Below are 25,203 nucleotides of genomic sequence, written 5' to 3' on the forward strand. Positions count from 1 at the left end.
CTGCCTTTGGACTCAGACTTGAACTAGAACTCATACCATAGGCTTTCCAGGTTTTCAGGTCTTTGGACTTAGACTAGAACTACATCTCTGGATCTCCTGAGTCCCCCTTTTGCTAACTACTGATTTTAGGACTTCTCAGCTCCTATAGTTGCATGAACCAATTCCAAGTATATATATATCCTATTGATCTGTTTCTCTGGGGAACCTAGACTAATACAGTGCTCAATAATTTGTATCTGCTTTTGTTTGTACGTTGCCCTGGTCATCCTCTCCCTCTATTCCACAACCCCTAGTTATTGATGTTCATCAGGAGGCTGAGCCTCTACAGTGCTGTGGATCCATCATTTCAGTAGTCAATGGGTGTTGAAGAAATTATAGTTCAGTCCTTGGACTTTGCCTAATTGCCAATTCTAATAACTGAAAGTTGTCCCTAAGATAAGTCTCTACCTTTTGCCGGCCAAATCTAGTTGATATGTTATGTTCTTGCCTTGATTGTATTTTCAGATTTTGACTATTACTGGGATTCTAGCCATGCTTGCTCCTGCAAGATTGTTCAGGAATCAATGAAAATTTTTCTGGAAGTTCACTGTTTGCCCTCGAAAGTCTGAAATTTCAAAAATCACCTGTCCCTATATTCTTAATTGATAACAACAAACAACAACAATAATAGTATTATATTGCTATTTGTAACAGCAACTAATATTTCCGGAGTGATTACCAAGTTTATAGTAAGTACTTTCACATCTCATTTAATTCTTAAAACCAAGCTATGAAATAAGGGAACTGAGGTTCCTCAAATTGAGGAGACTAATTTTCAAAAAAGGTGGTGGCAGGGTCAGGATTCAACCACATAGTTTTGTCACCAAATTTTGGCCTCTTACTAATGATTCTGTTCTACTTACATATTACCATTGTTGGTCTGCATCTTTTACAAGACTCCGTTATCTTTTGTTGGACTTCCCTGACCTAATGTCCTGCCAAACTGTTGACCACAGGTGCACAATCTAAAAACTATATTCTTGTGATGGATTAAATAGCAGGGGAATTAATTATTATTGCCTAAGGATGCCTGGTTCTTTCCCCACCCCATGCTTGTCTCACCAGCAGACATGTCTTCTTAGTTCTAGCTTATCAATCTGATGCAGTCAACTTTTCTTTTCCTGGCCATGTCAAAAGATGTGTTATTACTTCTATAGAAAACATACGTCTGGTTGAAAATAACTAGATAAATAGGGCCCATCTCAGATTATATAGAAAGCTTTGATTTTATTTTTTATTATTATTTTTTTCTGTGTGGAGTCCAAAAATGAGGTCATCAAAATTTACAGGTGTTTATGTTTATTACAATAAGTAAGGTTTAGAGTCATGGTGTGATGAAAAATTATGAGGACATGATGCTGACCTCTATGAGCTGCCAATTTTTGAGTATTGATATGATAGCTCTATTTGAAAGGAGTAATCAAAATAGAAGGCAGTTTTATTGCCATAAAGAACTATGCAAATATTAAGTACATAATGTTAACTAAGAAGTACAGATCATATGTGCTATGGAATTTTAAAAGGGGAAATGGTTACTTTTGTCTCTAATGAATTGACTCAGGACTGAGACCTGAAAAATGGTTAGCATTAATTTTAAGTGGTGATAAAGAAAAAAGATTTAATTTCTTTTTTACCAGAGACATAGCACATATAAAGGCATTGAAGGTGGGAAGTATTAATACAGAATCTGAGGAGAGGCAGAGTGTTTGTGTAAAAGAATAGAATTATGAAAATTATGTTGGCAACAGATTATAGAAGGCCTTGGATTCCAGGCAGATGAGAGAGGACTTTGTCCTGTGGAGGTTGGGGAGCAGTTGGTAGATTTTTGGCAAGGAGAGTAACATGGAGATGTTCAGTTTTAAAATCTCAACTTGTCTGGATGCCGTGTTGAGGAGGACCTGTCAGGGACCTTTCAGGGACAGTGACAACCCTGGACAGTACTTGCAATATTCTAGAGGTGTCTCTACTTGGCTTTTTGGGTGGGGGTTTATAGCACTGTCCTTTGATATCTGGACCTCACTTGTTTTCCAGGATGAAGATGAGGGTCTGATAGGGCTGTATAGAGACAGAAAGGGGTCTGAGTACACATTCTTTTAGACTCCTAGCTACATACTTCATGAATTCATTTATTTTACAAAGATGAAGATTCTAAGGTGAATAAGCCATTTCTTATCATTAAGGTTTAAGGGGAGGCAAACATGCAGAAAGATAATCATATCGCAACGAGTAAAGTAAAAGAATTGATATATGCACTAACACAACTGAGTCGGTAGGTGTATTTGGGGAGGGGGACCTAGAGAAGATGACAACCTGGGTCAGCCTAAAAAGGTGAGCAGGATTTAGCCAAGCCAATGGGGAGTGAGACTAAGATGGGCATTCTAGGCATGGGGTACAGCTTGAACACAGAATACATGGAAGACCTTAGAAGCCAGATGCTAGATTCCAACAGCACAATGTTGAATTTACAGGAAATGACTCTGTGCAGAGGTTAGAAGTGGGTGGAAGAGGGGGAAACCCCAACAGAACCATCTTGCTGAGTTTAGAGCAGGCATGGGAGGCAGGGAGAAGTCACGAGGAGCTTGGATTTTAAGTGCAGGGTGACATGGATTGTTCTGTGGTTTAGAGAGGGAACCTTGGCCACTCTATGGAGGATGAATTTGAGGGTCATAAAACTGGCCTTGGGAAGTCATTGCAGGAGTGACAATGGGTGAGCCTACACTAGGCAGTAAATATTGGCAAGTAGGAGATTGAGATATTTGTACGATTTCTAAGGACAGTCGAATAAAATGGCATGTGATAAGGCATTTAAGTCCATCAGACACTGGAGGAAGTTTCCAGTTATCATAGCCTGTTGATCCTGTGAGAAAAGAAAAACCTAAAACCGAATTCTTTCCATGTCAAGATGAATGAACTAATATCTTAATCTCAAGGAAATTATAAATAATGAGAAAACAAGAATGTATTTGGCCTGAAGCCAACAGTATAACCTTTAGGTGGAGCCTGACTGGTATCACCAACCAACATCAAATTAAATAATGTGCTGCCGTGACTCTGAAGAGCACTGATGGAGCCTGATAAACCTGAGAAGCTTTCTTAGTGTTTATTCTTGAAGGTTTCCTTCTGGAGAATTCTTCTAGGGGATGTTCCTGCCAGTGACCAGTCTCCTGCTCCACCGTATCCCCAGGTGGCTCTCGCGTGACCAAGAACTGAGGCCCCATCTCGGGGCATTTCTTTACCAGCAGAGGGCGCCCTCACCTTTGGTATACGTAAAAATCCAGAACGTGTCTTTAATCTTGAACAGGATCCTAAAGTTTATCCAATTTCTTGTGGAATCAAAGGAAGGGAAAAGATTAGGAAAAAACAAAGAAGGTCATCCGGAAGAGGGACAAAAGCTAGAAGAGAGTCTGGCTGTGCAGAAACAGACAATCCCGGATCTAATTTTGCTTTCAGTAGTTCATACCAGCAGTTTCTCCAGCCAATATGAAATGAAAAGCAGTTGGAAAGAAGAGACAGAGCAGAAATAAACCCATTCACAGCAGAGGAACAGCTTGCAGCAAAGGTAGCCAGAACTAACTGTCTTGTTACACCCTAGAAATAAGGAAAAATTACAGTCTCACTGCTTGCCATTCCATCTCCTGACCTATGACTGGGTAGGAAAAGTCTCAGACTATAAAGAGATTATACAGCCTGTTAAACCATCCTGACTATCCTGTAATTGGGCTACAATCATAAACTCTGCTGCCTCTTTCTCAAGAGTCTGAGGCCTATGGCAAAGAGGAAGCGTGTGAGGGAAAGAATGAAAGCTGGACTCCAGCAGGGCAAGCTGGTCTCTGGGAACATGGAATCAATTTTCCAATAGAACCAAAGTAAACACACACTGTAGTGAAGTTTTCAGGGCAGCCTAGACACCCATTTAAAGCACAGTTTACTGAAATAATATACATTGAACAGGTATGCAATGTTTTCTAATAAAATAAAGCCAAATTAAAGAGTAAAATGACTTAATACATCTCAATTTTTAATGAAATAGAAGTAGGTTTCATTTTCAGTGTTTCTTAATTGCGGTCACTCTTGGCAATTTTAACTTGTTACATTATGTGTTGTGTGGGACTGCCCTGTGCATTGCGGGAGGCTCGGCATCTCTGGGCACGCATTCTACACGCCAATAGTGCTTGCCAGTTACTCTGCCAACCCAGACACCCTCACTCACTTCCCGTGGAATGAAAAGGGGCTGAGAACCACTCGGAGATGTTTATAGAGGTTCTGAAAAGGAGTCATAGGCACTTTAAAGGTCGATGAAACAGATTTTAAATCTTTTTTAGGTTGAGTTTTATTTTACAACATTTCTTAGTTGAGACCATATCATCAAGAGCATTTTTCTTATCAGTCTTGAACAAAATAACTTTTTGGCTCCCAAATGGAACAAAAAGGACAAGCCAGAAGAGGACTGCCCAATGCTGAAAGAGTAAGTGTATCTTAGAAAAGGCTCCCTGAGGTGTAGTAACCCGAGCACCAACCAGGGAAAGCGAAAAGGAAAGGGGGAAGCACCCTTTGCTTGGCCCTGTGTGAAGGCCGAACCCAGGCCATGGAGTCATGCCCCTTACCCTTTTGTGGTAATGCTTGTCCTTGGCAAGTCACTTAATCCTAACCTTCGATGGTCCATCTCTACAGTGGAGATGATTTTAGTAATACCTATATTCTGGAGGGGTGTGAGTATAATATTATATGTAAAACTATTTGAAACCTATGAAATAATTTACAACTTTTAGATAGACAGAATTATTATTAATATTATTGTTGTCAACCTTACGATGAAGATAGAGATGGTGAGGGTCAGAAGTTGAGTCCGATGTTCTCAACTCAGGCAAGCTTGGTGCCTGCACTGGGAGAATAGGAATGGTGGGAAAGGAGGTCAGAATAGTTGTATGTAGAGCAGGGAGAGAGACACCTTATACCCGGGGAGCGTTTTTTTATTAACATCAAATTGTTACATAGGACACTTGAAACCCAAGGTGAATGGTTTATTTAAAACAATTTTAATGTAGCATTTTCAATTGGATACCACCACAGCAAAACACTGTCACCTCCACCATCACTCACAACAAAACACCGTCACCTCCACCATCACTCACAACAAAACACCGTCACCTCCACCATCACTCACAACAAAACACCATCACCTCCAACATCACTCACAACAAAACTTTTTTTGTGAAAATCCCGTGAAGATACAGTAAAGAGTCTCTTCTCCAAGTGTTAAAAGCTCACTGATGGGGGACTGGCTGACTCTTCCAAGAGAGCAGAGGGCTAGAAAAACAACATTTAAACATTTGCTGGCTTTTATGAGTGATGTATATTCAGGGTGATCATTAGGCAAAATCATAATGTGTTCAGATTTGCTTTTCACACTTTTCCAGACTTCTTTAAATAGTTCATGCCACTGCACTCTACACCTGAAATTAATATAAAATAATATTGACTAGAAACTGTAATTGAAAATAAAATAAAGAAAATAGTCCATGCCTTTGTCCTGGCATCTTTTTTTCTTTCTTCCCAATGTACTCGGCTTGTATTCTGGCCACCAAAGACCCCCGCAGTAAAACCCACCTTCACCTGGCCTCAGGTCAGTATTATAGGATTCAACTTCTCCCTTTCTCATTACTTTCCTTCACTCAAGCATATCCATTCTACTTCTAAATTTCTTAATGCAACAGTACATCTAGAAAGAAATAGGCAATTCGTAAGGCATCAAAAAATCCCCTGCCCTCAAAATGTCCCCCTCAATGTCATGAAGTGCCGTAAAATGACACGTCAGTCACTTCCTTAGGTGGAGGTATTAAATGGCCTTGCACACCTGTGTTCTCGCTGAAGGTAATGACATTATACTTCATTAATAATTTGGAATAAATTATTTTCATCAGATTAACAGAAAGGCAGTACAGCATAGGGATGGAGAACTCAGAAAATGGAGCTAGACTGCCTTTATTTGAATCCTAACATTTGCTATCTGTATAAATTTAGACAAGTTGCTTAACCTCTCAGTGCCTCAGTTTCCTAATATCACCATGCAGATAATAATAGTTGCCAACCTGAAAGGGTTGTCAGAGGATGAAATGTTCTGTTATGTGGAATGCACATGGAGCCGTGCTGGATACTTGGGAAGCACTCAGTGAGTGTTAGCTTGCAAATTATTATTCTGCCCAGGCACTGACATTGATATTTAGGAAAATAAAATGCACAGTGCTTCACTGAGAAGCTTCTATCCAAATAGGCTTATTTAGACTGCCTCAAAAGCGTATTGATATTCTCATTGTTATTAAAGATTTTTCTTGCATTTAAAAAAACTTATAGAAGCTTATAACTAATACATATTGTGTAGTCTTGTGAGCCTACAGTGAAAATGCCACTTTCTTGGTACATACAGCCTTCTTTAAGCCTTGCACTTAAATGCTCTTGTCCTCCAACCTACCATAACACGTGTCGCTTGTAAGTCTTCTCTGAGAGCCCTCTAACTCTCCCTTGTAGATTAGCTATTGGCATTCTTTAAAGGCATCTCTGATATAATATCATTTTGTGGAGGGGAAGGACCACATCTCATTCTTCATAATCAATTCACCAGAGACGTGCACAGTGTAGGCTATTGTTACATTATTACCAAATGAATGAACAATCGAAAGATCCATAGGGACAGCTATTTTTGAAGGTTTGCTCACTGCTGTTTTCCCAAGCCTCTAGTGGCTGGCACATAGTAGCTGGTAAATAAATATTTACTGATGATTTTGTTAAGTGAAGGGAGGCACAGATGTGCTGTTGAAGTTAAAATGAGGTTCTACATAGGAAACCAAATTTTCCACAGAATTACATTATGTATTTTGAGATTTATTCCTCCAGAAAAAAAAAAGTTCTTTGGGGAAGCAAACTGTGGTGTCTAGACTAGGACTTCTGGGCTCCTTTGAAGATATTTCTCTGCAGGGAGAGCAGGGTAGCAATAGCTGTTATCCGTGAGCTATGTTCTTCCGTCTCTAGCCATAGCTACCACCTCATTCATTCACTTATTCATCCAACCAAAAGGTATTAAGGATGTACAAAGGTGTTGATCACAGAGTTTGTGTCCAAGAAGCTGAAACAAAGTGAAGTGCTCTTGCCCATTGTGAATAAGCCGGTCCGCTTCTGAGAGAAACAGCCTTGCACGGGCCTCCTGGGAAAGGAGCAGGTTAGGAGACCCTGATCCTCTTTTCTGTTTGGACCAGGATGAGCAGGCAAGTTTTAGAGACTGATGACATCACCTAGGACAAACATCTGGCCAGAAGATGCATGGCTAGCAATCACCGACATGTAAGAACTAGAACATTCAAAAGAGAAACACTAAGTAGATGGTGGCGAATGGAAAAGAAAGGAAAAGCAATCTCTGCCTCCCCTAGGTCCCCTGTCCTGTATCTTTCCCCCCCTTTAGGCTGCCTTCATGGATAAACACCTTGAGAGTATTTTTTAAAGGCTGTTCCCATCAGGAGAGAACCTCAGGGGAGAGTGGTCAGCACTGTGACGCCCTCACTCTTGACGCCATGCTTAGGGTGACCGTCCCCCTAGGTTTTTCTGAGACAGTCTTCATCTATGCCTGTTTTCCTAGGGTAATTAATAGGGTCCCTTTCACTATCAAAATTGGCATGGTTTAGATGATAAACAATGTGGTTTCCTATTTTTCTCTCAGGGGAGATGTCTTGGAGCACAAATGCATGCTGCACAGGCGTCCTCCATGGTTAGATACACCTGTTTAATACTTTCTAAAGAGAATTGTTTACCTTATCTCTAGTAGGACTGTAAGCTCTTGAAGGGCAGGAATCTCATTTCTGCTTCCTCTATTCCTTCTTTCTGGCAAGAGCTGATTATATAGCCGGCTGCAATAAATTCCAATTAAATAATATTTAACTTTTTCTCTGACCTAAGATTCTATGGAAAAAAACACATGTACTGTACATGTGCCCCCTTTCCTCCTACAAAATATATATTTTCTTAGAGGTACAGGTGTTTATCCTCAATACACTTTCTGGATGACCTTCATATAGAATTTATCAGGAGATGGGATCCATAGAAACCCTGGTTTTAATGCTGAAACAGTGCTTTCCAAATGCCTCCTTAGTAGCTTTTAATTTATAGATTAGAATCAAAAGCCTGATTAATAAACATTAAGATGTATTTCCACTGCTTCACAGATTATCCAACACACACAACAACTATACCAAAATAAGGGAAAATCTCTATACACAGTTCCTTAGATGAAAATAGAACACAAACAGGGTTAAAGAAAAAAAAAAGATTCCAGATCTGAACAGCATAAAGAAAGCTATAGAGTTAGGAATTAAAAAGCTATAGAGTTACATATTAAAAGCAAACAACTATTTATTTATTGAGCACTTAATATGTGCAAGTTACAAGTAGCATTTGTACTATTAAGCTTTAATACATAAAAGACAGAAGCAGATGCTAGATTCTAACAGTACAACGTCAAATTTACAAGGTAATCGCCCTTTCACTCTTAGGAGAAGCTTTTGCAGCCTTGAACTGGTTCCTGGTATTGATTTCAGGAAACTTTCCCATTTCTTTTGGGGCACAGTACAACATCCATCTGTTTATTTAGATGTTTGCTTGAAGGGGATTTAACGTAGGCAGAGACAATGCTCTTTTTTTTCTTCTTTCTGTTTTATTAAACTAGAGTTTGCATGATGTTTGACTTATTTCTTTTATTTGTGTTTTTAATTTTGCAAGCAATAATAGCTGGCAAGTATTTTTTCATGGGAGTTGTTATTAAGAAAAGAACCGAGCAGTTCTGTAGGCATGAAGAAACAAACAATACCAGTTCACAGAAGAGTAGACTGCAGCAAGAGCTTCTTAGTAAAATTATAAATGTTTCAAAAACCTGAAGGGAGTAAGTGTGTCCTTTGAAGGAAGGTGGGGCCTAGGGTGTGTCTAGTGTTGGTGATGGTGCGGGGCTGAGATCCAGGGGCCCTAGATACACTGTAAGGATAAATATTCATTGTCAGTGTAGGGGAGACCCTGCTTCTTATTGTAGAGGGGAGTTAATAGTAACCCTGTTAATGTACTTTTGAGATGCTTCTACTACCCCGGGGATGATCCAATGTGAGACAGGGGAAGTCTCAGGGCCATTTCCACCCTTCCTGACTCAGGAAAAGACTCTTCCCATCCAAGGGCTGGGACTCGCATCCTCAAGAGACAATGTAGTCATTTGTGCCCCAGGGAGAAATAGGGATTTGGGAATAGACTGCCTTGGCCAGGACTTTACAGAACTTATTTGAAGAAAGCAAAATCTTTCACGTGGCAGCCAACTGACAGAAACTCATGACGCAAAGATATTCTTTCGAGCCATTACACTCAGCACACAACAAACGTAGGAAAAGAATGTCATGAGATCCCCAGGAGAGTGCTCAGATGACATTTGCAAAGAGGGAATTCCCTTGGCCACCCCTTTCCCTGACCTGGGGCTTGTTCCCAATTCCTTGCTGAGGAAGCCAGAGTCTGAAGGCTGGAATGAAAGCCCAGTAACAACAAGGTCACATTACACATGCATTTAACCTAGTTGGATTTCAAAATATTGATGGAAACACAAAAGGGAACATGGAAATTTAAGAAGTGTCCAGTGCCAGCTTGCCATTTCATTCAATAAGCTTAAGCCCACAGGCGAAGAGTGGAGTCAGTCAAATCAACAGTAATCATTACAAGTCTGAAACTTATTTTTAAAAAGGGAGAGGGATGTTAGTTAAGGTTTTCCCTGATTAATGGCAAAGAAATCAAACATCTGCCAGACAAGTGGGTGGTCCTCCAGGCCTTGTAGGAAAAACCTGAGATAATTAATTGAAGGTTGAGGAGGTGTTAGACTGATAAAGCTGTCGATGGGAGGTAGAATGTTGGGGGTGTGCAGGAAGGGCCAACAGGGCAGAATCGCCATTAATTTGCTGAAATTGTCAAAATCTGTGAAAAAGTTTATGAATATAGTATCTCTACGAAATTACATACCAAACATTAGAATTATGTGTTTTTGTGAGCAGATTTGTACCAAGTTGCATGCATAAAACCATGTACATCCCTCAGAAGCTGATATTAAAAGCTAACTTATTCATATCATGTTATCCCACTCTACCCTTTTCTGGAATGTGTGTGAGTCCCGGGTAAGTTGGGGGAAAGGTGAAGTCTTATATTATGCAGGCGGAGATCCTGGATAAGCTAATTTATTGAGTTGTTGCCATTATTATAATTTGACTTGTGTTCACAAGTGGATAAGGCTTGGGGAAATTCAAATCATATAAGATGTAGAGTGAAAATCATAAAGTTTTCATTACAAAGTCTGGGTCAAATTATTTCTAATAAATCCTTTTGTAGATTTTTATTAAGTTGTGGAATAAGGAGCTTTTCTATTATTCTCTACTTGTAGCTATACCCACCTGGTCTAAGGAGATCTTACTTACTTAACTATTAGATTCAAGTTTTTGACCCCTAGTTGATGTTAATTTGGGTAAGAAGCCCCCTTTTGAAGGATTTGTTTTTATAATGCTGACTTAAAATGCCAGTGTGTTATAGTGTGAATTTAAATAGCAATAATCTGTCTTTCACTTCAGAGCACTCTGTGTTATATTATGTACTTTCATATGCATTCTAATTTTGGTTCCACAAATATTTATAATGTGAGTAATATAACTGAGTCATAAAGGTAGGTAGTGAAGGTAAAAAAGGGGCTCAGTGCTCCCTCTTCAAGACCCCCTGGTCTTCCAAGATGAATTGACATTTAAGGAGATAATTATGACATAGAATATGCACTAGTAGCAATAAAGGCAAGCAGAGAAATAGTATAGAGAAAAGGAGTAATTAACTCTATTGGGAGAAGAGAGAGTCAGGGAAACCTTCCCAGAGGAGGTGGGCCCCAAGCAGGGCTTTAGAGGTGAACAAAGAGGGAAAAGCTATCCTGAGCAGAGAAAATGGAATATACAAATATGCATAAGCATGAAATAGCATCCTGTTTGGCCCGGGTAATATTTCAATATTGAAAAGTGTGTGTGTGTGTGTGTGTGTGTGTGTGTGAGAGAGAGAGAGAGAGAGAGAGAGAGAGAGAGAGAGAAAGAGGAGGCCAGAGAGACAAACAGAGTCTTAATGACAAGAAACCTTTAAAATTTTTGCCAGGATTTATTTTGTAGGTTATGCAGAGCCATTTAAAGTAATTAGTCTGAAGACAGATGTGTTCAAATTTGTTCTCTAAATGAGGCATACTACACACATTGTTTTTTAACCCGTTTTTTAACATGAACAATATGGTGAGTATATGTTCCATAGAGTAAATATTCATCTGCATGGAGTATGTGCCATTGAGTTGGCTTCATACTCCTGGAGACCCTCTGAATGAGTGATGTCCTCAGTGTCCTGTCCTCAGCAGCCCTGTTCGACTCCACAGACTCCTGCCTATGGCTTCCTTTATGGAGTCACATCTCACATTTGGTCTTCCTTTTTCCCTGCTGCCTTCTATTTTCCCAGCATTATTGTCTTTTCCAAAGAACCTTTCCTTTTCATAATGTGCTTGAAGTAGGCTCATCTGTAGCATTAATTAAAATGGTTGCATTGTATTCTGTGGGCATTTTCATTATTTAATTAATCAACCCCTTATGTTAGACAAGATATTGGAGAGCTAAGTATCTGAGGTTACTAAAGAGTTCAGCTTAGAACATATGTTGATTGAGATGCTATAATACAGCTACACTATTCAGAAGGTGCTTGACTGTATAAATGTGGAGACTGGGGTTAAGATCTGAGAATTTAGGCATACATTTGGGAGTCATTAGTATATTGATTAAAGCCAGGAAAGGGGATTTAATGGCCAAGAGAAAGTAAATGCACAATTAAAAAAAATGTTAAGGAGATAGAACTTTTGGAAATACTGGTTATTAAGCAGTAGATTGAGGAATAAGAGACTGGCAAGAAAAGATCCGAGAGGTTGGGAAAAATCCAGAGTATGATATCAGGAATCAAAGGGAAAGGAGAGAGTTGATTCTCCTATTAACTCCTGAAGAGGTGAGACGAGGCGCTACCACTATTATTATCCCTGTCAAAGAGGGTCAAGGTCTTGCCGAGGCCAACACAACTGTAAGTGATAAAACTGGATTGCCCATCCTGGTCATCTAGCCCCAATTCTAATGGAGTTAGCAGTGGATTTTGTGATTCAGGTAACTAAACAAGAGTGTAAAAGAATACACAAATGAGCTTCAGGAGCTAAAATTAAGATGGCTCTGTAGGAGATATAATATGTAGAAAAAGAACACGTTCTTAAATTATAGCAGGCAAAGGATATCCCAAAATAGGCCGAGAGAGAAATATGATGAAAATGTCCTTAAAATGTTAAGTCTTGGCTTGCATATTTGGGAATATGGTAGATAAGATGATCAGAGAAACCATACCCAGGACAGCTGATACTCTTAAACAAGGTGAACTGAAAACAAACATAACAAGTAGGTGTTTTTTTAAAAAGATTATTTTGAAACAATTTTAAATTTACAGAAAATTTGCAAAAATAGTACAGATCATTAATATATACCCTTACACCCACCTTCCCCTAGCTTTCTTTAATTTTGACAACTTATATATAACCATAGTACAATGACTAAAACAGGAAATTAATATTGGTATGTTACTATTAAGTAGACTACCGATTTTTAAAATGTTCACCAGCTTTACCCACAATGCCATTTCCTGTTCCAGGATCCAATCAAGGATCCCACAGTAACATTGGGTTGTGTCTCCTTGGTGTCCTCCAAGTTTTGACATTTCCTAATTCTTTCCTTGTCTTTCCTGGCCTTGACACTTTTAATGAGTACTGAATAGTTATCATGTAGAATATCTCCTAACTTGAGTTTGTTTGACATTTTCTCATGATTATATTAAATTTATCCATTTTAGAAAAAATACTATAGGTGTGATGTAATATCCTTATTGTATATTAGCAGAGGGTACATAATATTGTTGTTTTATTATTGGTGACATTAACCTTGATCACATGATTACGCTCGTGTTTGCTGTATCTTCATCATAGAGTTACTAAGTTTCCCTTTCTAAATGATAAATATTTGAGGGAGATAATGTGAGATCATGCTGATATCATATTTCTCCTCAAAGTTTTGCCTACTATTTTAGCATTCCTTAGTGGATACTTTTTTTAAATTACTTTTTTAAAATTAATAAAACTTTATTTTTTAGAACAGTTTTCGGTTTATACCAAAACAGTAGAAAGTAGGAAGATTTCCCATACCATCCCCTGTCCTTACCCAATCACACATTCCCCCACCACGTGGTACATTTGTTATAATCAATTAATGAACATACATTGGCATATCATTACCATTCAGGCTATAGTTTACATTAGGGTTAATTCTGGGTGGGGTACACTCCATGGATTTTTACAAATGTATGATGACATGTGTCTATTATTGCAGTATCATGGAGAATAGTGTCACTGCCCTAAAAATCCTAAGTGCTTGGCTTATTCATCTGGCACCACTATTTTGTGTTGTTATCTCCATGGTTTTGCCTTTTCCAGAATGTAATATAGTTGGAATCATACATTATGTAACCTTTTCAGGTTGGCTCCTTTCTCTTAGTAATATGCATTAGGTTCTTTTTATGATTTTATAGCTCATTTTTTTGGTGCTATATAATATTTCATCGTCTGGGTGTACCACAGTTTATCCATTCATCTACTGAAAGACGCCTTATTTGTCTCCAGTTTTTGGCAATAATGAATAAAGCTGCTATTAACATCTGTGTGCAGGTTTTTGTGTGAACATAAGTTTTCAATTCATTTGTGTAAATACTGTATTATATGGTAAGTATATATTTAGCTTTGTAAGAAGCTGCCAAATTGCCTTTCTAAGTGGTTGTACCATTTTGCATTCCAATCAGCAATGGACCAGAACTCCTGTTGTTCCACATCCTCTCCAGGCTTTGGTGTTGTTATTGTTTTAGGGTTTTGGCCATTCTAATAGGTGTTAAGTGGTATGTCATTGGTATTATAATTTGCAGTTCTCTAATAATGTTCAACATGTTTTCATATACTTGCTTGCCATCTGTATATCGTCTTTGTGGGGTGTTTGTTCAGGCCTTTTGCTTATTTTTAAAATTGTGTTGCTTATTTTCTTATTATTAAGTTTTAAGAGTTTGTGGTATATTTTGGATAACACTTCTTTATCAGATATGTCTTTTGCAAATATTTTCTTCCAATCTGTGGCTTGTCTTCTCATTCTCTTAACAACGTTTTCCACAAAGCAGAAGTTTTTAATTTTAATGAAGTCCAGTTATTAACTCTTTCTTTCATGGATCATAACTTTGATGTATCTAAAAAGGCATTGCTATACCTCCAAATCACCTAGATTTTCTCCTATATTGCAAGAATTCTATAGCTTTATGGTTTACATTTGGGCCTATAATTCACTTTGAGTTAACCTGTTTGAAGGGTGTAAGGGTCTAGATTCTTTTTTTTAATGTGTATTTTTAAGTTGTTCCAGTCCCGTTGTTTATCTTTCCTCCATTGTGTTTTGCATCTATGTTCATGAGAGATATTGGTCTGTAGTTTTCTTTTCTTGTAATGTCTTTGTGTTATTTTGGTATTAGTGTAATGCTGGCTTCATAAAATGAGATAGAAAATATTCTCTTCTGTTTTATCTTCTGAATGAGATTATAGAGAATTGGCATAAAAGTTTCCTTAACAACTAACACATTCAATGAAAGAACTAGAGAAAAATAGTGGAACTATATGGCGGTTTTGGCTTTGGATTTAGAAAGAATACAAGAAAACGTGAGAAAGCCTGCTGTGGAAATTCCTAACCAGAACCTTCACTGTCTTACTTTGGAATTCAAATTCACACTTTCTACAATTTATATGGAAGGTCAAAAGGCCAAGGATAAACAAGACATTCCTGAAAAAGAATCTGTTAGGGAGGTTTGCTTTGCCATATATCAAGACATATTTATTATAAAACCATCCTATATACAATAGTGTGGTGTTGGCAATGTTTATTTATTTATTTTGATTCCCTTGCCCTAGGACATATATTAAAAAATATTACTAAGAATTGTATTACAGCGTTTACTGTCCATGTTTTCTTCTATGAGTTTTATGGTTTTGGATCTTATATTTAATTCTTTAATCCATTTTGGTTTTATTCTTGTATATATGTAAGAAGGTGGTCTAGTTTCATTTTTTTGCATGTATCTGTCCAGTTTTCTCAAAACCAATTGTGTTCTTGCCTCCTTTGTCATATATTAATTGACCATATAGGTGTGGCTTATTTCTGGACTCTGTACTCTGTTCAACTGATCTATGTGTCTGTTTTTATGCCAGTACCGGCTGCTTCCATTACTATATCAGGTAGCGTGATTCCTCCCACTTTGTTCTTTCTCAAGATTGCTGTGGCTAATCAAGTTCTTCTGTGGTTCTATATAAATTTTAGGACTATTTAACACCAAAAGAAAGAAAGAAAGAAAAAAGCAATTTAAAAAATGGGTAGATACTTCTCTAAAGAGGACATACAGATGGCCAATAGACATATGAAAAGATGATCAATGCCAGTAATCATCAGAGAAACATAAATTAAAACCACAATGAAATAGCAGCTCACACCTGTCAGAATGGCTACCATCAATAAGTCAATAAAAAACAAGTGTTGGCGAGGATGTGGAGAAAAGGCAACTCTTGTGCACTGTTGGTGAGATTGCAAATTAGTGCAGCCACGTTGAAAGCAGTATAGAGGTTCCTCAAAAAATTAGAAATAGAACTATTTTATGACCCAGCAATTTCACTTCTTGGTATTTATCTGAAGGAATCCAAAACACTAATTTGAAAAGATATGTGCATCCTTATGTTTTTTTGCAGTGTTATTTATAATAGATAAGATATGGACACAACCTATGTGACCATCAGTAGATAACTGGATAAAGAAGATGTGATACATATAGACAATGGAATATTATTACTAGGCCGTAAAAAGTAAAATCTTACCATTTGCAACAACATGGATAGACCTAGAGGGTATTATGCTAAGTTAAATAAGTCAGATAGAAAAAGACAAATACCATACAATTTTACTTATATGTGGAATCTAAAGAACAAAATGAATGAGGAAACAAAAAGAAATAGACTTATAGACACAGAGCACAAACTGATGGTTGTCAGGTGAAAGAGGGGTTGGGAGGCTGGGTGAAAAAGAGGAAGGAATTAAGAAGCACAAGTTGGTAGTTACAAAATAGTCATGACGATGTAAAACACAGCATAGGGAATACAGCCAATAATAAAGTAAGAATGTAATCCTGCCCCATCCCAAACACACACGCAAAGAAAAGTTTTAAAACTTTAAGACAATAGAGAAGGCTATCTTGATGAGCTTGGGATAAGAGAGAATTTCTTAAAACTCAGTGCAAATTATAAAGGAAGTTGACTACATTTAATTTAACTAAAACTAAGTCTTTAAGCTTATTTTTTATTGAAAGATGCCATGAAGAGTATGATTATATAAGTCATAAATTGGAATAAAGGACTTTCAACACATATAAAAAATTATTAGTACCCAGATATACAAAAAAATTCTGTGATTCGATGATAACAAGGCAAACGATCCAATTAAAATAATGAGCAACAGATAAATACTCAAATGGATGTTTCACAGAAGAGGAAACATGCTTGGGCAATAGTTATATTAAAGATGCACAGGCTCATTAGTAATAAAAACAAAAATGTAAACAACAGCAAGGCAATACAATTTCAAAGGCACCCAAATGACAAATATGAAATTTGAAAACGCCCGGTGTATATTTTTGTGCGTGAGTCAGTGTCTCAAAGACAAAATTAAGTTCAAATTCCAGATTTTCAGTGGTGTGATCTTTAACAAGTTGATCAACCTCTACCTCATGTTTCCTCACCTACAATATGCAGAACATAACATCTCTGCTGAGCCGTGAGGAGCAATGATAATACACAGCCAGCATCTGCTATAAAGTTTGGCAAAGAGACGAGGGTCAGAGATAATGGCTACTAAAATTGCAATAAGTTGGGGTGGTAGTCCAGAAATATAATCTTTACATAAAATTTTCACTCAACAGAATTAACTCAGAGTTAATGTATTAGGTTTTAAACACAATTCTTCAAAGCTAGTGATAACAACAACAGCAATAATTAATTGAGGGCTTACTATATGCCAGGCACTGAGTTTAGTGTTTTTATTAATGATTTCATTTAATCCTTATGTTTACTTTGTAAAGTGGTATTATTATCTCCATTTTATGGTTGAGGAAATTGAAACTGAGTTTACTGAATTAACTTGCCCAAGGTCACATAGAGCTAGTCATTTGTAGTCCTGGGAATAGAACAAAGGCCTTTCTGGCTTGACTATAATTCTCTAAGTGTAGATGACTCTTCTTTAGCAGACAGACACAGAAACAGAACTTTTGACTTATAAGCAATTTTCAGAATTAGTGGAATCAAGATTAATGTATGTGCATAATAGTGTGTTGAGCCAATGCCAGTTTTTGTTTTTTTTTTAAAGGGTAAGAATCTCAGAGTTTCTGGCAGTGTGCTATTAGGATTTCCAGTGTAATCTTTTGTCAGGGTATGGCTATTTTTGACAGAAATGAGGAAAGGAAAAAAGGGAGAATTTGAGTCAAGACCAGGTTCCCTGAACTGTTGTCTTCCTCTGTTATTTGAAGTTCGACTGGCCCACCCTAGGGGGCTCCACAATCTAACCCCCTTCAGCAATAACTGCAATATCATGCAGAATAAAACAGGATGTTAAAATTCATGATATATTCATCCACAAAGTTTTTAAAAAAAAACTCAGAATCTTGCCACTTTAGTTCACTAAGCCAACCAAAATCTTGCCCTTCAACCCATATGTCAACACAGCTTTCCCAAAACACAGACATGTTGACTCTCAAAGGGAGATGGGATCTAATACTCTTATGGTGCAGTCTTGCCTCTTGTAGTGCAATACCTCAGCTAAATGAATGCTCAACAGATTCTGCTTTCAATTTTGAGGAACTCATTTTTTCTTAAGGTAGCTTCATCTATCTTCCAAGAACTCTAATTGTTAACAACAAAAACAATGATAATAGCTCATTTTTTTTATCGAGAGTTTATGATGTGCCAAATACTGTGCTAAATGCACTATATAAATGGTCTCATTTATCCTCATAATAACCTATGTGACATAGGTGCTATTATTATCTCCAATTTACAGATCAAAAACATGGAGGTTTCAATCCATTTATCATAATTATAGCACCTGCAGACTAAACTCTGATTCACCTGGCAACACTTAGGTATTAGAAAACAGCACAGAACACTCAGAGTTAAACTTTAGCTTTTTTGGATTAAACTTTTAAATGTTTAATTGGTTTTCTACATTCCATTATTGTGGAAAATGTGAAATTAAGTGGACATCTGATTGAACAGAAGAAGGGAGGGAAGAAAAGATCTTTACTTCTTTGCACTTAAAATGTGACATCCTAGAACCTTTCAGTGTTCTTGTTTACGTAGTCTTCATAGCTCCATCCACTTTTTTTTTTTTAAATGCAAGGTTGGCTCTACAGCAAAGAAAAACAATTTTTCTGTACTATGCCATACGTTTTCTGGACCAATCTTTGCAGAAAGTACACACAGTCCAAGAACTGCGCATTTCTAAGCTATTTTAGAAATGTTTATAGGTAATGCAAATGCAAAAATATTTACCATGGTAAACATTAGCAAGATGGTGTATTCACAAAGTCGATCACTGTTTGTTTCTCTCTAACAAATTTTTGGATGTTCTTTTCAAGAGCCTGAGTTAAAATTTCTTTCTATATTTATATAAAATTTTGTATCTTTGCAATAATTTACTTATACTTTGGATTATGTTCAAAAGTTCAACCTTTCTTAAGGCAATAGAATTACTTTTAAGCTACTTAATGTTATTACAACCTTAAGATTAGTATTTTTGTTAAAAGATTAGACATTTATAAATCTACAATTTAGAAATTTTAAGACATAAGAGCTGGCTTTAGTATATTTTAACCTTCACTTTTTTCCTTGATATCACAAACACTATACCTTACATACATCAAAATTGGGTGAGCTGTTGTCTTACAGTCAAGTGTTTACCCTAAGCCATGTAAAATGACTAAATCTATATTTATTATTGCCTGTTTTATGAATCATGCCCAAGAAGCCACATTTTCACAATGTCTCAGGTCCATACAGCTTTTTCCTGTCTGGGAAAAGGGAGGGCCACATAATGGTAGAGTGATCAGATTATGCCCATCCTCTAACATTCAGCCGCATGCTACATGTGACTGACTCATGCCAGCCCACACAGAGGCTGTGCCGGCCCATTGTCTCCAGGAAAGAGAAAGAAAGCCCTTTAGACAGATGGCCAGTGTCAGAATAAAAATTAAGCTACAGTCTTCATTTATTCTGTTCATAGGCACAAATGAAAACTTATTTTAACCAAAAAAATCTTTGATGTATTTTTAGCAACTTGCATGGTAAGTGAATGGATTTTACATTTCCATTTGATTCAGAACTAAGTTAAAATAAGCTCCCAACACTACTATAATCTCTTTAGAATCACTTGTCTTGAGTCTACCTGTCAGTATATTCTCCTCTCTTGCAAGATACATAATAATCTCACTTAAAAATCAGAGTTCCATGACACCAAAAAAGCTCACACTGTTTCTTGCTGTTTGCTGTTGTTGTATCACTCCTGAGCGATTGCTTATCTACAACAACGCCACTGTTCTATGTTACCAGATTTCTGAACAAACATTTCAATTTATTTTTGGATCACTCTTTTGTTTTTCTTCCCCAATTGAAATTTATATATGCATTATGCCTAATTTCCAGGGATCAGCTTTTGCAAGAACAACAACAACAAAACCAAACCCCAAAATCATTCTCAGGAACCTGCCTACTCCCACCTCTACCAACCTCTACTATCTGGCATATCAGTGAGGATAGCCATGAATTAGTAGATCGTAAAGTATTGTGTTTTGATTTACCTGAACAGGAAACACTGCTTGGCAAAAACAGAAAGCAAAATGCAAACAAACAACTCTGGGATATCTTGATGCTTCTATGCTCATATAGAGCCCAGACCCTAAGTGTTAACACTAATTTTCATTCAAAAATTGATACCCTGACATGTCACACCTTAGGCATGGCTGAGTATACATGTCTCAAAGAATCAGTTTTTCAAGGGATTTATCACTTGAGGCTTTCATTCTACATTCATCTAGAGGGCAGTTTTCCAGAAAATTCAAATATCCTAAGTAGTTTCAAACTCAGAGTACCAAAAATAAAATGAAACAAAAGCTAATGCAATCACTCTTCAGTTACATCAATGGCAATCACCAAGGACGGCCAAGGGCTTGCAGACTAAATGAGATGCACTGAGGATGGCTTATGAAAGACCAGAAGCAAAAGGATGCTCACAAGGAAGAGATACATTTTTGAGAAAGAGGTAGGACGCATGAGACAAGAAAAGAGTAAAGGGCAGAGAAGGAGAATGAGATTGGCAGGTAGCCAAAATGGTAAAGTAGAAATAAAGAGAATACACTGTCAGAGATCGAGCATGAGAGAGGCAAAGCTGAGAATTACCTAAGAGGGAGAAAATTCTTAGTGTAGCAAACAGACTGATACAACTTGGTGGCAACTTATCAATTTGCTTTTTTCTATCCTGAAAGGCACATGTAATATAAAATACCTCTGAAATCCAGTGTGCCACTTAGTGCATTACTTTAAGAAGGACTAAGATAAGAAATTTTTAGACTGCACATTTTATTATTTAATCTGTTTTTTGCAATATTACAGACATGATATTAAGTAAGGTTGCAAAAATGAAAGGTAGAACAGACCAGATTGGTTGCAGATGATAAATTAACTAAAGCCATTGCCCCCTATGAAATATCATCTTTTTCTAATAGTGGACTGCTGGTTTTAGACTAAAATGTTCCCCCAAATGACCTAGCACAAAACTGACATGGAAAGGAATCCTCTTGCTGGTAGAAGGAAGCTCAGTTTTTATCTGTGAAGGATTAAACTCCAGGCTTCATTGAGAACTGAAAGAAGATTTGAGCCAGAAGTCAAATCTGATGCTGCGGCTCACAGCCTTCTGTGGGCTCTAGGTCAACTCATAAGATAATGAGTTTGTCATTGACCAATTTATCAAATTTATAAACATATTTATTTACTAAATCTTAGTTTATTTTAGCTCTTTAAAAAAGTTTTAGTTATCCTCTAGATAAATTTGAAGGGAGCCAGGACTTCAGGTTTCTGGGGCCTTTCATTCCTCCCTGTTCTTCACCCTCCCTGCTTTGTGGGATCTACAGACTGTGCTGTGTCTGGCTTCAGGGAGGGAGCCAAGAGCTGTGAAAATCACCTCATTAGATACGAATCATTGTAAATGCTATAAGTAGTTACAAATATATTTTATTAAATAAGTAAGTTTGGTCACTTTCCAAAAATTGGGGACCAAATCCCCCAAATTATAAAGTGTTAAAAAAAATCACAAAGATACTAGAAAGAAATTCATGTAAACTGTTAAACTACAAGTTAAAATTATGGTTGTATTCATAAAAAGAAAATAGTCATAGACTATATTCAAGAGCAGTAGAATAATAATCATACACACAAAAAGGAGACATTTCGTAAGAATAAACCATTCTATGACTGGCTTTTGAAAAACTGAAAATTCTCTAAACTTAAATAAAACTATTTGCTAAATGTTTCATGAGGAATATATACATAAGAAAATGTGTTCATATTAATTATTCAATAAGATTATTTCTCAAAATAAGTTTTAGTAAACCTTAAATTTGGGGAATTCTGAAAATTGGTCATTTGGAAAATTGATTCCTCAGTGAATAACATTTTCATGGATGGGACCACTTTAGCTTTCTTAAGATGGCACTGTGTTTGAAAAACTCAAAATAATTGCCAACATTTAAAAGTCAAGAAATTTCTTGGAAAGCTCTGAATTCTTATACTATTCCTGGAAGACTCAAAAATGTACAACGCTGAACCTACATTCCTACACAGCTACATTAGCTGGACTGGAATACGGACACTCCCTTCAGAAGGGCCGGTGGTAGGGTGACTATATAGCTAGTGTGCTCATTGCAGTCCTGGCTGATGCCTGTTTTCCTGGTATAATTTTTTAGTAGTGCCCACTTTCACTATTGTAAGTGTTCAGTTTGACAGATAAATTATATGGTCACTCTAGTTAGTAATCTCCAGTTCTCTGTAGTTCATAAGACACCTTTTAATCTAATAATTGGCCTCCACACACTATCTGCCTGGGCTTTGCAAGCATTCGAGTGTGTTACTCCTGCTCTACTCCACTGCTCTCTAGTTCATGTATGTAGATATATATGGCTAATTCTTCCTCAGTGGTGGGTACAAAGGCTTTGCTGTGCTTTCTCCTTTAGTGTTACCTTCTATTTGCTACCTTTTACACAGCATGGTCTTAACTAAAGATTCTGTGCAATATCATCTATTTTTTGCCTTATGGATCTTCATTATAGGAGACATGACTCTGTCACTTTAACTACTATGTGCACATACATATTTATCTTTCAACCAGAGTTGTACTAACATTTTCATGTAATATCTTCTTACTGATAAAGCTAAATGGTTATTAATTACCAACTCCAAAACTAGCTAATTTAATTTGCAAACCCCAAGCTGGTGCTTGGTATGTGGCAAGCCCTGTGCTAAACATTGAGCATACAGAGAAGAAAGACATTATGCCATTCATGTTATCATGAGTCACTAATTCTCTTCCAAAAATAGTCTGTCTTGGCTTTTGTTTGTTTGTTTCCCATCTCTGCATATTTTTTTGGGGGGGTCTTATCATCTTTCTTATGAAGGTAGTGCCAAATGATGTGATTGTGTGCGTATGTGTGTGTAACTGTTGGTGTTGGAAGAGGAAGAACAGATTTGAGCAAAGACATTCTCCTTAAACACATACTTTTATATGCATAGAAACAAAGAGATGTTAAAGAGCTAGGCTACTTGCTATTTCAGGTAAGGCCTCAGAGATTTCTTGTTTCTTTCTGGGTTACAGCAATCTCAATTTAGACTTCTGAAAATGTGGTTTTCATCACTTTAACCAGTGCCAGTTGTCTTCTCAAGGGTGACTAGCATCCTTGCAGAACCTACACTGAAATAAAATATCCCTATTTTTGTTCCTGTTTTCTACCATCTCTATATTCTTGCTCTGTCTTCTAGCAGCATGTTACTGAAAAGATATTGGCCCATAAAATAAAAGAACCTTCCCATTGCTGTAAAATGGACTGATCCCTTGCCTTTAGCCTCTAGCTTCTCTGGTTGAGAATCTGGGTTTTCATGAGGCTGTCCTGGGAATATTTTCTGGCTTCACTAGGAATTCCTTCCTTAGTAGAGCTGGTTAGGCTCAGGAAAGCTTAGACAGCCCAATTTCTAGGTACTGACTAGAAATACTCTAACTTGGAACAGGTAGGGCATGACCCACTTCACTGGGAATCATGGTTTTAAGACCTCCTAAATCAGATAAAAATGGCATATATTATTGTATTTGGTAGATCCTTCTCAATCTCAGAAACATGACTACTTGGCATCTTAGAGGAAGTAACCTTGATGTATTGGCTTTTCCAATGAGTTTTAATAGAACGTGCTTGTAAGAGACCTGAACCAAACTACACGAATCTCCTAAGACTTTAATGATAAACATGAATGATTTATATATTGATTTATATTTATTGTCTCATATTATAACTCTGATAGCTAAGAGACTAAGATATTCATGTTCATAATCCATAGCAATCTTTCCCTTGCGGGGAAAAAAGGACAACCAACACTATATATTAAGAGCAGTAATACTGTGTATTGAGGAAACCAAGGAAACCAAGATAAAAAAGCACTTGTATCTGAAAGCAATTGTATCTACTTCTCTGTTGGAAAGTCTACACCAGCATAACCAACAATTATCAGGACCTTTCTCATGGAGCATTATCAGGTCAGTTACCAAATGGTATAAAATAGTTGTGCTTATTTCACTGCAGGGATATACATGTCAAGGACAGTGAATATTCATTGCCAATTTTACATGTCAAATACTAAGAAATTCTTAATTTTCAAATTCTTGTTTGTATGTTTTAAGACCCATAATAATTTTTTGTCACCATTTAACTCAGTTAAGCTTGATACAATTAAGTTATAATTAATGATATGCTAGTAACCTAGCTCTACTTCAAACCAAAAAAGCCCAGATTTGTAGTGATTGCCAATTTCCATAGTGTAAATTGTCCCAGGATTGCTAATTTCAGAGTCTGTACAAGCTGATCCCAGCACACCACCAGCAGCTCTTTACTAGTTGCAATCTAGTTCTGAAGTTGCATCTAGCTTTCTCCTATTTATCTTCTGATTAGATTATAAAGACATTAATAGATTACCTCTTAAGGAAAACTATTTTACAGATATCCATAAAAATAAAAAATTGATAAGAAGAAATTTATAAAAACCTATTTTAATTTTTAAAAGTGGACATTAACACACAGGTAAATAAATGTGGCATGTTGGTTGTTTGACTGCAAAGTGAGAGTAGTTGGGATTAATTCTGCCTTCCATATCCATCATTTAATTGAGCTCAGGTAACTCCTATGACCATCTTACACAAAGGGAATTCACGTCAGCCTCATGCTATAAGTTTTATGGAACATTTTTATTACCTACTTAAATTCCTTAAACCTCATTTTCCAAGAAAGTGTTATTTGCAAATGTTCTAGAGACAGCCACCTACAACCTAAGCCCCCTTCCCCATCAGATTACTGTAGATTTCTCCTTAGGAGTTAGTTGTGTTTGGAGTAAGTGTAGGAACCATCCACACTTTCTTGCTAAATTTCGACGATGAAAGTTTTTTGAGAGAATTCATAAAAGAAAGAGGAAATCTGATATGATAAACTTCACCTAGGGAAAAAAAAGCCTTGGTTGTCACAGGTGAGAAGAAACTCTGAATACAGCATTGAAGCTGTTGCACAATTGTTGCAATTCTTTGCCATATGACTAGGTTCTGGGCATGAGAGTATTAAGAGCTATTTCACTAAGTTTTTATGAAA

At 37.0% G+C, this 25,203-nt stretch overlaps 1 protein-coding gene across 1 annotated transcript in view; it reads right to left on the reverse strand.

Moving 5' to 3' along the window:
- Positions 1 to 25,203, reverse strand: part of SPATA16 (spermatogenesis associated 16) — a gene marked incomplete at its 3' end in the record, with an annotated part of 163,949 nt that overhangs the window by 77,570 nt on the left and 61,176 nt on the right.

The sequence above is a fragment of the Miniopterus schreibersii genome, assembly GCF_964146895.1.
Source record: "Miniopterus schreibersii genome assembly, chromosome: 5".
Lineage (NCBI taxonomy): Eukaryota > Metazoa > Chordata > Mammalia > Chiroptera > Miniopteridae > Miniopterus > Miniopterus schreibersii.